The 10,278-nt window shown below is 57.4% G+C and overlaps 1 protein-coding gene across 1 annotated transcript in view; it reads right to left on the bottom strand.

The window, feature by feature from the left end:
- The window catches only part of LPHN1 (latrophilin 1), a 49,874-nt gene that overhangs the window by 38,180 nt on the left and 1,416 nt on the right, over window positions 1-10,278 (bottom strand). The window lies entirely within an intron of this gene.

Raw genomic sequence — 10,278 nt, 5'->3', positions numbered from 1 at the left:
CAGGGTGGGCACCATTGCCTCAGGGGCACAGAAAGTGTTCCCAATGGGATGCTGCTGCTCCCGGAAGCCCCATCCCTGGAGCAGCTCCCCCACGAAGCCCCAGGCATCCCCAGGGCTGTCCCCACCTCGGGGTTGGAGTGGGGGGAGCTGGGCACAGCAGCTCTGTCCCCTCTCTTCCTGGCCTGACTGCACACCCACTAGGCCCTGGGGAGTTTCTCCTGGCACCTGGTGCTCACTGAAGTGAGGAGGTGAGGTCAGACGTGGTGAGGTGGGAACCACCTGGGAGATCCAGGCCTGACCAGCCCTGAGGCCTTGGGGTGGATGGAATTATATTCCCCCCAGAAAAGATACAATGGCGCCCTATCCCCCGGCACTTCAGAATGGGACCTTATTTGGAGATAAAGATGTAATCAAGTTACAATGAGTGAGGTCATCAGGGTGGGGTGTGTGTGTGTTTGTGTGTCTGCGCGCACTCAGTCATGTCTGACTCTTTGCGACCCCATGGGCTGCAGCACGCCAGATTCCTCTGTCCATGGAACTTCCCAGGCAAGAATACTGGAGTGGGTTGTCATTTCCTTCTCCAGGGGATCTTTCCAGACCAGGGCTCAAACTCTCATCTCTTGCTTTTCCTGCTGTGGCAGGTGGATTCTTTACCACTGAGCCACCTAGGAAGCCCCAGTACGGTGGACCCTGATCCAATCAGACTGCTGTCCTTATAAAAAGGACACGGACCCAGACCCACACACCCCCAAGGAGAACACCCCATGAAGACGAGGCAGAGATTGGTGTGACGCGCCTTCAAGCTAGGGATTGCTGGCCAACCTCCAGAAGCTGGGGCAGAGGTTCCTTCTCTGTGCCCCTGGAAAGAACCAACCCAATGCTTCCATCTTGGGCTTCTGGTGTCTATAACTGGGAGACAATACATTTCTGTTAAAGCCACCCAGCCTGGCTTTAACAGCAGCCCCAGTGAACTCACACAGGGGGTCAGGGCAGACAGGGCAGGAGGGGTGGTGGTATATAGGCAGAGATGGGAGATGGGCCTTGAGCCTCACAACTTCAGGAAAACCTTTCTGCTCCAGGGGTGTGGGGGGTCAGCTGGGACCTCCCATTTGCCAGAACCACCCACGATGGCCAGGGGCAGCAGCTGACAGCGCTGTGCCCCATTCCGAGCACTGTACGCCTGTATCTCATGTAATCCTCATAAGGACTTAGTAAGGATGGGGGGTGCATACCCACATTTTATAGGAGAGGAAAGTGAGATCCCAAGGGCACCCAAGTGGCAAGGGGGCTTGGAACCCCAGGCTGATCACGGCAAGCTGGGGAGACCTGGGGGCCCTCAAGAGGCCGCTCTTCTTGGCCCAGACTGCTTCTGTAAGCCTGAGTGGCCTCCAAAGTGGGCATGCCCACAGGGGTCAGGTGAGCGCACACCTGTGTCTGTCCCCACTTTGAGCCTCAGGGAACTGGAGTGTTTGGGAAACTTGTTTCCCAATTTAACCCATGGGAAACAGGGCTCGCCACCCTCACGTTGAGAAGGGAGACTGGGCCCCAGGTGTGTTAGACCCCCAGGTCATGCAGGCTGCCCACTGACCCCACACCTGCCTCTGTTTTTGCCTGAGCCCCACCTCAGTCTCAAGTCAAGGGGCAAAAGCATGTCCTGGGGGCGGGTGATGCGGCCCAAGCTCTGTCCTCAGGTGCCCTGGGATGGGGCAGAGGAGGGCGACAGGAGGAAAACCGGCTGCTGGCGGAGAGGGGGAGCCGCGAGCTTGCCCTAGAGTGTGGTTGCCATGGCAACCCTCTGTGCTCGAGTGGGTGGGAGTCTGAATGCCTGGAGGTGGGGGACACCACCAGCAGAATTCCGGGCCCCTGAGAACAAGTCTCCTTCCTCTTGCTCCCTCCTCAGCAGCCTGAGTCCTCCCCAAACCCAGCAGCCAGAGAGCCCAGCTCCATGGGCCCGCCTCCTCCAGGGAACCCTCAGGCGTGGCCGAGTGGGTAAGCGGCAGGCCTGGGCTAAGGCCAGGGACTTGGCTCCTGGGTCTGAACCTGCTGTGTGCTATTTGCTCTCAGGCCAGACTCCTGGCCTCTCTGAGCCCATCTCCCCATCCCAACTCTAGGACTGACAGACTGCCGTCACAGAGGTGGAGCAAGTGCCAGAGAGTGTCCAGCACATAACCTCCTTCAGGAAGGGGGCTGTGGGCTCTGGGGGTGGGGTCAGGCCAGGGTCCCCACTGAACCCTTAGCTCCACCCCTTCATCTTCCAACATCTCAGCAGAAAGCAGCCCGAGTCCTCCGAGGTGCTCAAGAACCTCTCCTCCTCCCATCCCCGCAGCGGCTCCTGCGTCTCCTCCTTCGGCATCTGCTCACTGTCTCCTCAGGCCTTGGTCCCCTCCCTGGTCCAGCCCTGCCGCCTCCTTCCTTTTCTCCTGCTCTCCACCCTCGCAGCCCAGCCTATTCCCCCTACAGCTGCCAGAGGGCGCCGGTGAGCACCTGAGTCCCCACACTGTCCCTTTCCGGCTCAGAACCCTCCATGGCTCCCACCACACTAGGAGCAAAGGTCAAAGCCCTTCTTCGGCCCACAAGGCCCTGTGCACTCAGCCCCATCCCATCCTTACCCTCACCTCCTTCCACCTTTTCCTCCTCACTCACTAACACCAGGCAAGTATCCTCTCAGGGCCTTTGCACAGGCTGTTCCCTCCTCCCCAGACCTGCAAAGCTCCTCCCTTGCCTTCTTCAAGTCTTTACACAGACGCTGCCAGCTCTGGGAGGTCCTGCTAGCCCAAACATTCTTGCATCCTGCTTTCCCCGGCACTCATCCCTATCATGCCTGCCATGCTGCTGCTGCTAAGTCGCTTCAGTCGTGTCCGACTCTATTCGACCCCATAGACTGGACTATGCAGCCCACCAGGCTCCCCCGTCCCTGAGATTCTCCAGGCAAGAACACTGGAGTGGGTTGCCATTTCCTTCTCCAATATATCAAAGTGAAAAGTGAAAGTGAAGTTGCTCAGTCGTGTCCAACTCTTAACGACCCCATGGACTGCAGCGCACCAGGCTCCTCCATCCATGAGGTTTTCCAGGCAAGAGTACTGGAGTGGGGTGCCATTGCCTTCTCCATGCGTTTTACTTATTTGCTTATTATCTCTCTCCCACTAGATGTCGGCGCCACAGGGTGGGGTTTGTCTGCCTATAAATTTTAAAAGGTCACTCTGGCAGCCGAGTGGCAGGGGTGGGACCATTCAAAGCCTCCCCTTCTCCACGGATGCCTCCTCCCTGGTCTCCTCCACATCTATCTGCCACTCCCACCCCTTCTGATCTCTATCCTGCACCCAGAGCGCTCTTGGCAAAATGAAAACTCCATATCACTGCCTGCCTACAACCCTCCATGGCTCCCTATTGCCTCAGAGGCTGCGACTTGGTATTTCAGGCCTGGATTTCCTGCTCTTTTCATCACCTTCTCTGCTCTGGCCTATTCTTTCCTCACCCCCCACATCTCTCACCCACATACCCAGAGGACTCCTGCCCTCTGTGCCCTCTTCCTCCAAAAGGCTCTGTCCCCCAGGACTGCATTGGAACCCACACTAGCAGTACACTGGGCCTCCACATTTTGCTCCCCTCACTGGACTTGGGCTCTGCGGTTGAAAGTCTATCTATCCCATCAGGGAACATTCCATCGTGGGTTGGCCTGGTTCTCTGTTGCATGCCCAGTTCTGGTGAGGAGAGCGTTCTCGTTAATTCGTTTAATGAACAAAGATGAAACAGACCCTTGGAAGAGGTCGTCCATTCAGGGGGTAGTTACCTAGTTCCCACCTGGTCACAAGTACTTTGGAGGAAAATAGACTCGAGGCAGATAAAGAATGGGGGTGGGGTGGGGAATATGTGTCAATGCAAACATAGATGGGGTGGTCAGGGAACGCCTGGCTAAGTAGGTAACAATTTAGCAAAGGTCACAAGGAGGTGAGCCACCAAGGTACTGGAGAAAGAGTATCCAGGCCATGGGAAGAACACACATAAAAGTCCTGAGGTAGGTAGGAATGTGCTAGAGCGTGGCTCTGGTTCAGAGAGAAAGGGGAGAGTGGGAAGGGGTGAGGGCAGGTGTAGAGGGCAGAGCGAGCAGGGCCTGCGGGAGTGAGCCAGGAGCAAAGGAGCTTCTTTTTTTTAATATTTATTTATTTGGCTAGGCCAGGTCTTAGTTGCGGCATGTGGGATCTTTAGTTGAGGATATGAACGTTGAGTTGTGGCATATGGGGTCTAGTTCCCTGATGAGGGATTCAACCCAGGCCTCCAGCATTGGGAGTGTAGAGTTCTAGCCACTGGACCACCAGGGAAGGCCCACCCTGAGACTGAGTGGGGACAAGATGTGCCCTGACTCGGGCGCGGGGAGATGAGACTCTACGTGTGGGGGGTGATGATGAGAGCGGAAGGTGCTCCCTGGCCCCATCCTCTTCGTTTCTCTAGGTCCACCCTGCTGTCTGAACCAGAAGCCTGCAGTTTCCCCGTCCCCCTCCTTTCCTTCTGCCTTCCAATTGGTCACCCACTGAATCATGTCAACTACTGTCTCGAAAGCCCCGCACGGGTCCCTCTCTAAGGTCTCAAGGCCCCCGCCCAAGCCTTCATGTTGACAGCTGTGGTGGCCTCCGACCCACACTGGCCTCGCCCCCACCTCCCCCCTGGCCTGAGCTCCCTTCCCGCCTGCCCTCCACAGTTCCCGCCTATGAAGCAGCCAGAAGGAGCACATACTAAACATTCTAACCCTGTTTCACGGCCTTGACCCCTTCCCAGGCCTCCTCAGCCCTGTGCACAAGTAGAAACACAAATCCAAAGCAGTCCTTCGGGCCCCAGGACCCGCGTCCTGTCTCCCTGCCTGGCCAGGGAATGTCTTTCCTTTCCCGTCTGAGCTGCCCACTTCTTTCTGACCTCAGGGAGGGTCCCTTCCTTTCACTAACTCTCCCTGACTCCCCTCTACTTTATCCCTCCTTCCCTTCCAGGCCTTGGCTGGGAAGCCCTCTCCGCCAGGAAGCTCTCCCTTACAGGCCATCCGGCCACCTCTTCGATGCTCCTCTCCATAGCAGGTTGGAACCACAGGCAGCCCGAGACCCATTTCCACTCCAAGGTGCTCCCTGACCGATCACACGCCTCACATACACTCCAGGTCCTGTAGCTGCTATCTAGTCACTCAGCTGTGCCTAAGTCTTTGCAACCCCATGGACTGTAGCCCGCCAGGCTCCTCTGTTCCTGGAATTCTTCAGGCCAGAATCCTGGACTGGGTTGTCATGCCCTCCTTGCAGGGCATCTTCCCAGCCTGGGGATCAAACCCTGGTCCCCTGCATTGCAGGCGGATTCTTCACTGCTGAGCCACCTGGGAACCCCCCAGGTACTGCAGAGCAGTGCTGAAAATGGTCACGGGAGCCAGGGCCTGTGGCAGAAGACATGGAAGAAAGCTCTGGGGCCCTCTGCTACCACCAAGCTGGCAGTAAAGGGGCAGAGACCAGAGGGTGGGGGAGATGGTGCTCAGCGGGGCAACAGGGAAGAGGCCCCAGGTCTCAGGGTCCTAAGTTTAAATCCCAGCTGTGCCCACTTTAGGCTGTGTGACGATGCAACTCCCCCTGCCCCCACCACGGTCCCTCCTCTGCCTTCTGTCTCTTCCCTGGGGAAATGGGACGAAAGTCTCACAATGGTGGTTGTGGGGCTTAGAAATAATATTCAGCGATTCTACATGACTCTTTATCTTATTTATTTGCCACACCTGCATAGCCTGTGAGACCGTAGTTTCCCCGACCAGGGATCGAATCTGGGAACAAGGCAGTGGAAGCCTGAATCTTAACCACTGGACCACAAGGGAAGTACCCACACGTCTCTTTTAGGGCACCAACTGTGTGTGAGGCACTGACCGAGGTGTGGAGAGACAGCTGTGAATGAGCCAGACATAAAGAACACTAAAAAAAGTCAATCCTGTGATGTACTAGTGGTTGGTATGTGTGTGTGTGTGTGTGTGTTGGGCAATGTTAAATACAGTGATGGAGAAAGGCCAGACATGTCATAAAGCTCTGGGAAGGTGAGGAAGAAGCCACAGAGGTGCCCAGGGAGGAGAAGAGCATTCCAGGGAGCAAGCACAGCTTGTGCAAAGGACCTGGGGCTGTTCGGCGGAGGCGGGGGCTGTGTGTTTGACAACCAGTGAGAGAGTGGGCACAGGGGAACAGCAGGGGGTGTGGGCAGGGAGGTGAAAGGGACAAACACCACCAGACTCGCCCCTCTGCTGATGAGGGTGCATTCAAGGGCACCCTGACCTCCATCACCAGGGGCAAAAAAGGGTGGGTGGGTCTGCCAGGGTGGGAGTTGACTACCTATGGACTGGGCACTGCCCCCAGCCAATAAGCTTGGCCGCTTTCAAAGGATTAAGAAGAAGAGGCGGAGGAAGTTTATGCAACAGAGCTGCTAAGCCCGCCAATGTCTCCAACACTTGTTGTCTGGGTCTTCACAGAGGGAATCTGCAGACCCTCGATCTAGAGCAGTGGTACTCACCTGGGAGGGCCCATGATTTTGCCCCACCTGCCCCAGGCTGTTTGGCAAAATCTGGAGGCCTTTTTAGGTGTCATAACTCAGGGGTGGGGGGATTGCTCCTGGTATCTAGAGCATGGAGGCAAAGGATGCTGAAAAGTTCAGGCCTCCTCCCAAAGAATGAACAACACAGCCCCAATGTCAGGAACGCCATGGCTGGGAGACCCTGCCCTGGGCCCCTTGCCTGTCGGTCTCACCTCCCTGACACCAGATAGGAGCACCCACCTGGCTTCCTGGTCTACCTGGTATTTTTAGCCTCGGAGGGAAGAGCCCTGGCTATTTTTAGTTTTGGGGAGAGGGGGAACAAGGGTATTTTTAGCCTGAGCATCTAATTATTGCAATTTTTATCTTCCCCAAATTTTGGATTCGGGGGAGGATGGTATGGGAGGGGGTGGTGCAGTAGTAAAGAACCTGGCTGCCTGTGCAGGAGACGCAAGAGACGTGCGTTCGATTCCTGGGTCGGGAAGATCCCCTGGAGGAGGGCCTGACAACCCTCTCCAGTATTCTTGCCTGGAAAATCCCATGGACAGAGGAGCCTGGCGGGCTACAGTCCATGGTCGCAAAGAGTCAGATGTGACTGAGCACTGAGCTGAGCTGAGGTGGGGGGCGGGGGAGCTTTTGCTTGGCTGATTTCCTAGGATCTGAAACAAGGGTAGAGTGGGGTCCCATCATCCTATGAGAGTCTGAGTCAGTGTCCCCCTGGATCAAAGCTGCTCAGGCCTTGACCATGACATTCCCATCCCCAGCAAAGGCGGGGGCCCCCACCTGACCCTCTGGGCTCTAAACCCTATATGCACACTACCCCACGCCTGCCCACAGGGACACCCTCACACACTGGAGCACCCATGAGGCCCTCTCAGGGAGCTGCCTCACAAGAGTGTGCATGGGACAGGTGCCGAGCTGGCCTGGTCTGGCCCCTGGTGGGTAGCCCTGGCTCCCCTAAGAGGACCAGGGTCCACAGGGACCCCTCAGTGTGCAAAGCCAGGGAGAGGGAGTCCCTTGGGGTCTCCGTCCTTTGAGAGGCTCCCCCTGCCTCCATTCACTCAGCTAAGAGTTCTCAAGCGCCTACTGTGGGCCCGGCCTGAGTCTAGGCACCTGGCGTCCAAAAGCAAACCAGGGAACAAATTCCCCAAGAGCTCGGGTCCTGATCGGGGAAGACATACAATAAACAAACAGGCACCATAAATCAGTAAATTACAGAATGTGCGCAAAGTCATCCTTGCTAGGGAAAGTCAGAAGGCAGGTGGGAGGCTGAAATTTTAAACAGGCTACATGGGGTAGATAAAGGTTACTGAGGAGGGAACAACCCTCATCCCTGGGTGAGGGAGCAAAAGCTTTGCACGTGTCAGGGGGAGGGGCCCGGGCGAAGGAGCCGCCAGTGCAAAGGGCCTGTGGTCGAACTGCGTGCTTAGGAGCAGTGAGGAGAGAGGGGGCGAGGTGGAAGGGGTGACAGGGAAGATCATGAAGGTCTGGACTCTGGGACACCCCATGCTTGGGGTGCCAAGATGAAGGGGCTGCCCCACCCCAGCTGGGGCTCTGGCCGCTCTGGAGGGGAGATATATGCCTTCTTCCCAACTCCTATGATAGGAGACCCTTGACTGAAATTCCTCGCGTCACTAGACTGTGAGCTCCCTGAGGACAGGACTGGGGTACTGTCCCCCTGGCGTCCCCAGCACAGCGCTGAGTGGAAAAGACACTTGGCAAATATTCACAGGTTTCATGAAGAGGTCTGCTCAGCCTTGCTCCCAGGAGCCACACGTGCACACAGAGCAGGTGCACACAAGACGCAGACAGCTCCTGACACGTGGAAACACACACACATCCTCTCTGCAAAACTCACAGACACTAGCACCCAGGAGAACCTTATGAACACAGGACCAGCCTGTCGGACACGTGGCCACACACAGGCTCGTCCAGGTTACCATCCTAATCACAGCACACGTACCCACAGGTCACAGCAGCCTGGATTCTCAGGGCGGTGGGACCCGCTCCCAGGCCTCTGTTCTGCAGCCCCCCTGCCACCTGGGACCCCGCTTCCTCTTTCATCAGGGTGGCTGAGCCCAGGGCTGGGAGGGGCACTGGTGCAGTCAGGTACCCAGGGAAACCCCATCTCAGGAGCATCACCCCCCTCCTCACCTCCCTGGAGGGTCTGGAAGAGGGGAACTGTCTGGCGTCTGGAAATTGAATCCTCGAGAGGAGCCCACACAGAAACCAGAGCCTTCTGTGTGTCCTTGGTCACACGTCTGGGTCTGGCTGGAGAGGTAGGAGGGAGCAGTGACTGACAACTTCAGCTCCCTGTGGCCAGCAGGGGCTGGGACGGGGACAGCAGGCAGGGGGAACTGCTCCTCCTGTTCTCCATCGGGGCACCCCCTCTGGGGCCAGGCAGCACAGCCTCCTGGGGTTGGCACCCCCACCCCCTGATGCCCAGGCTGGGGCTGAAGCACCATGCTCTCTCCTGTCAGCCCCCCACATGGCGGTGGTGCCCAAGCCAGGACCAGACTGCTTGAATGCAGACAGACTCCAGAGGGGCCAGGGCCCCCGGAGCTCCTCCCCTATAGCCCGCCTCCCAGGAGAAGGGGCTCCCCAGGGCAGGCTGGGAATAGAAACCAGGCTTCGAGTCTCCTGCCTTCCACCTCCTCCCTGCAGGCCTCACGGCACCCAGGTGCGGCTGGTCCCCAGCTCCCTGCCCTCCCTCAACCCTGGGCATCCTCTCCACGCCCAAGGGCAGCAATCAGCATGGATCAGCCAGCTCCCCAGGAGAGGGGGTTGGGGTGGGCACCCCATGCAGAGCAGGAGTGACAAACGTGGGGTGAGTTGAGGCCCCAAGGGAGTTCCCTGAGGGAGAGGAGGAAGAAGGTGGCAATGCCAGTGGGAAGGCCAGGCACTCACATGTGAGCACACACATATGTGGCTTGGTGCATGGGGGCCCTTGCTGCCAGCCAGGGATCGAATTAGTTCCCTTTTCCGCTTTCCAGATGATTTTTCATCTCTGTAATTAATGGGCAAGTCAGTTCTGAACAGCATGGCAGGCAAATTACTAGTTAGGAAAATCACGGATAATTTTCTCGATATGATAATGAAGGTTGTATTCCTTCTCTTATTCTCCCTGTTTTCATCCTACTTTTAAGTAATAAAATCGGCATTAGAATTTGGGGGTGGGGGAATGGGGAGGAAGGAGAAGTCACCTGCCCCTACAGCTGGGGCCTGACCCATCAGCGGGGAGTGCTCAGTCCCTGGCCATCAGGCAGATGGAGAGAATGAGAGACAGGGACCCTCAGTGGGACACCCTGATGACCCATTCAGGGTGCCAGGCCTAGGAGACCAGGTGGAGGGCGGGCAGCTCCCAGGCTGTTAGGCCCGGGGGTGAAGGAGTTGGGGTCTGGGGTCAGGTTACAGGTTCCCGCCCGGCCCTTGGGTGCTTGGAGAGGGGAGCAGGGATCACCCGCCTCTCCCCAAGCAGAATTGAGATCCACCAGCCCTGAGCAGACATCTAATCTCATGTGTCCCCCATATCTGTCCCTCAGACTGTCCAAACCCCTCTCATCGGTGACTCCTGTAGCAGCGAAGAGAACAGGGCAAGCCGAGAGAGGGAGAGAGAAGCAGAGAAAGAGAGAGAGGCGGAAAGGCAACCAGCCATCTTGGCAGCCATCTTGAACCCCTCCCCCTGCTCCCCCAGCTCACCACATGTTTGGATGTGGGCAGAGGAACCCAGGCCCCGGGTCCTGCAGG

Source organism: Bison bison, unplaced genomic scaffold, assembly GCF_000754665.1.
Source record: "Bison bison bison isolate TAMUID 2011002044 unplaced genomic scaffold, Bison_UMD1.0 scf7180017864365, whole genome shotgun sequence".
Classification (NCBI taxonomy): domain Eukaryota; kingdom Metazoa; phylum Chordata; class Mammalia; order Artiodactyla; family Bovidae; genus Bison; species Bison bison.
Note: the sequence above shows the minus strand (reverse complement) of the source record. Positions and strands in the feature narration are given on the sequence as shown.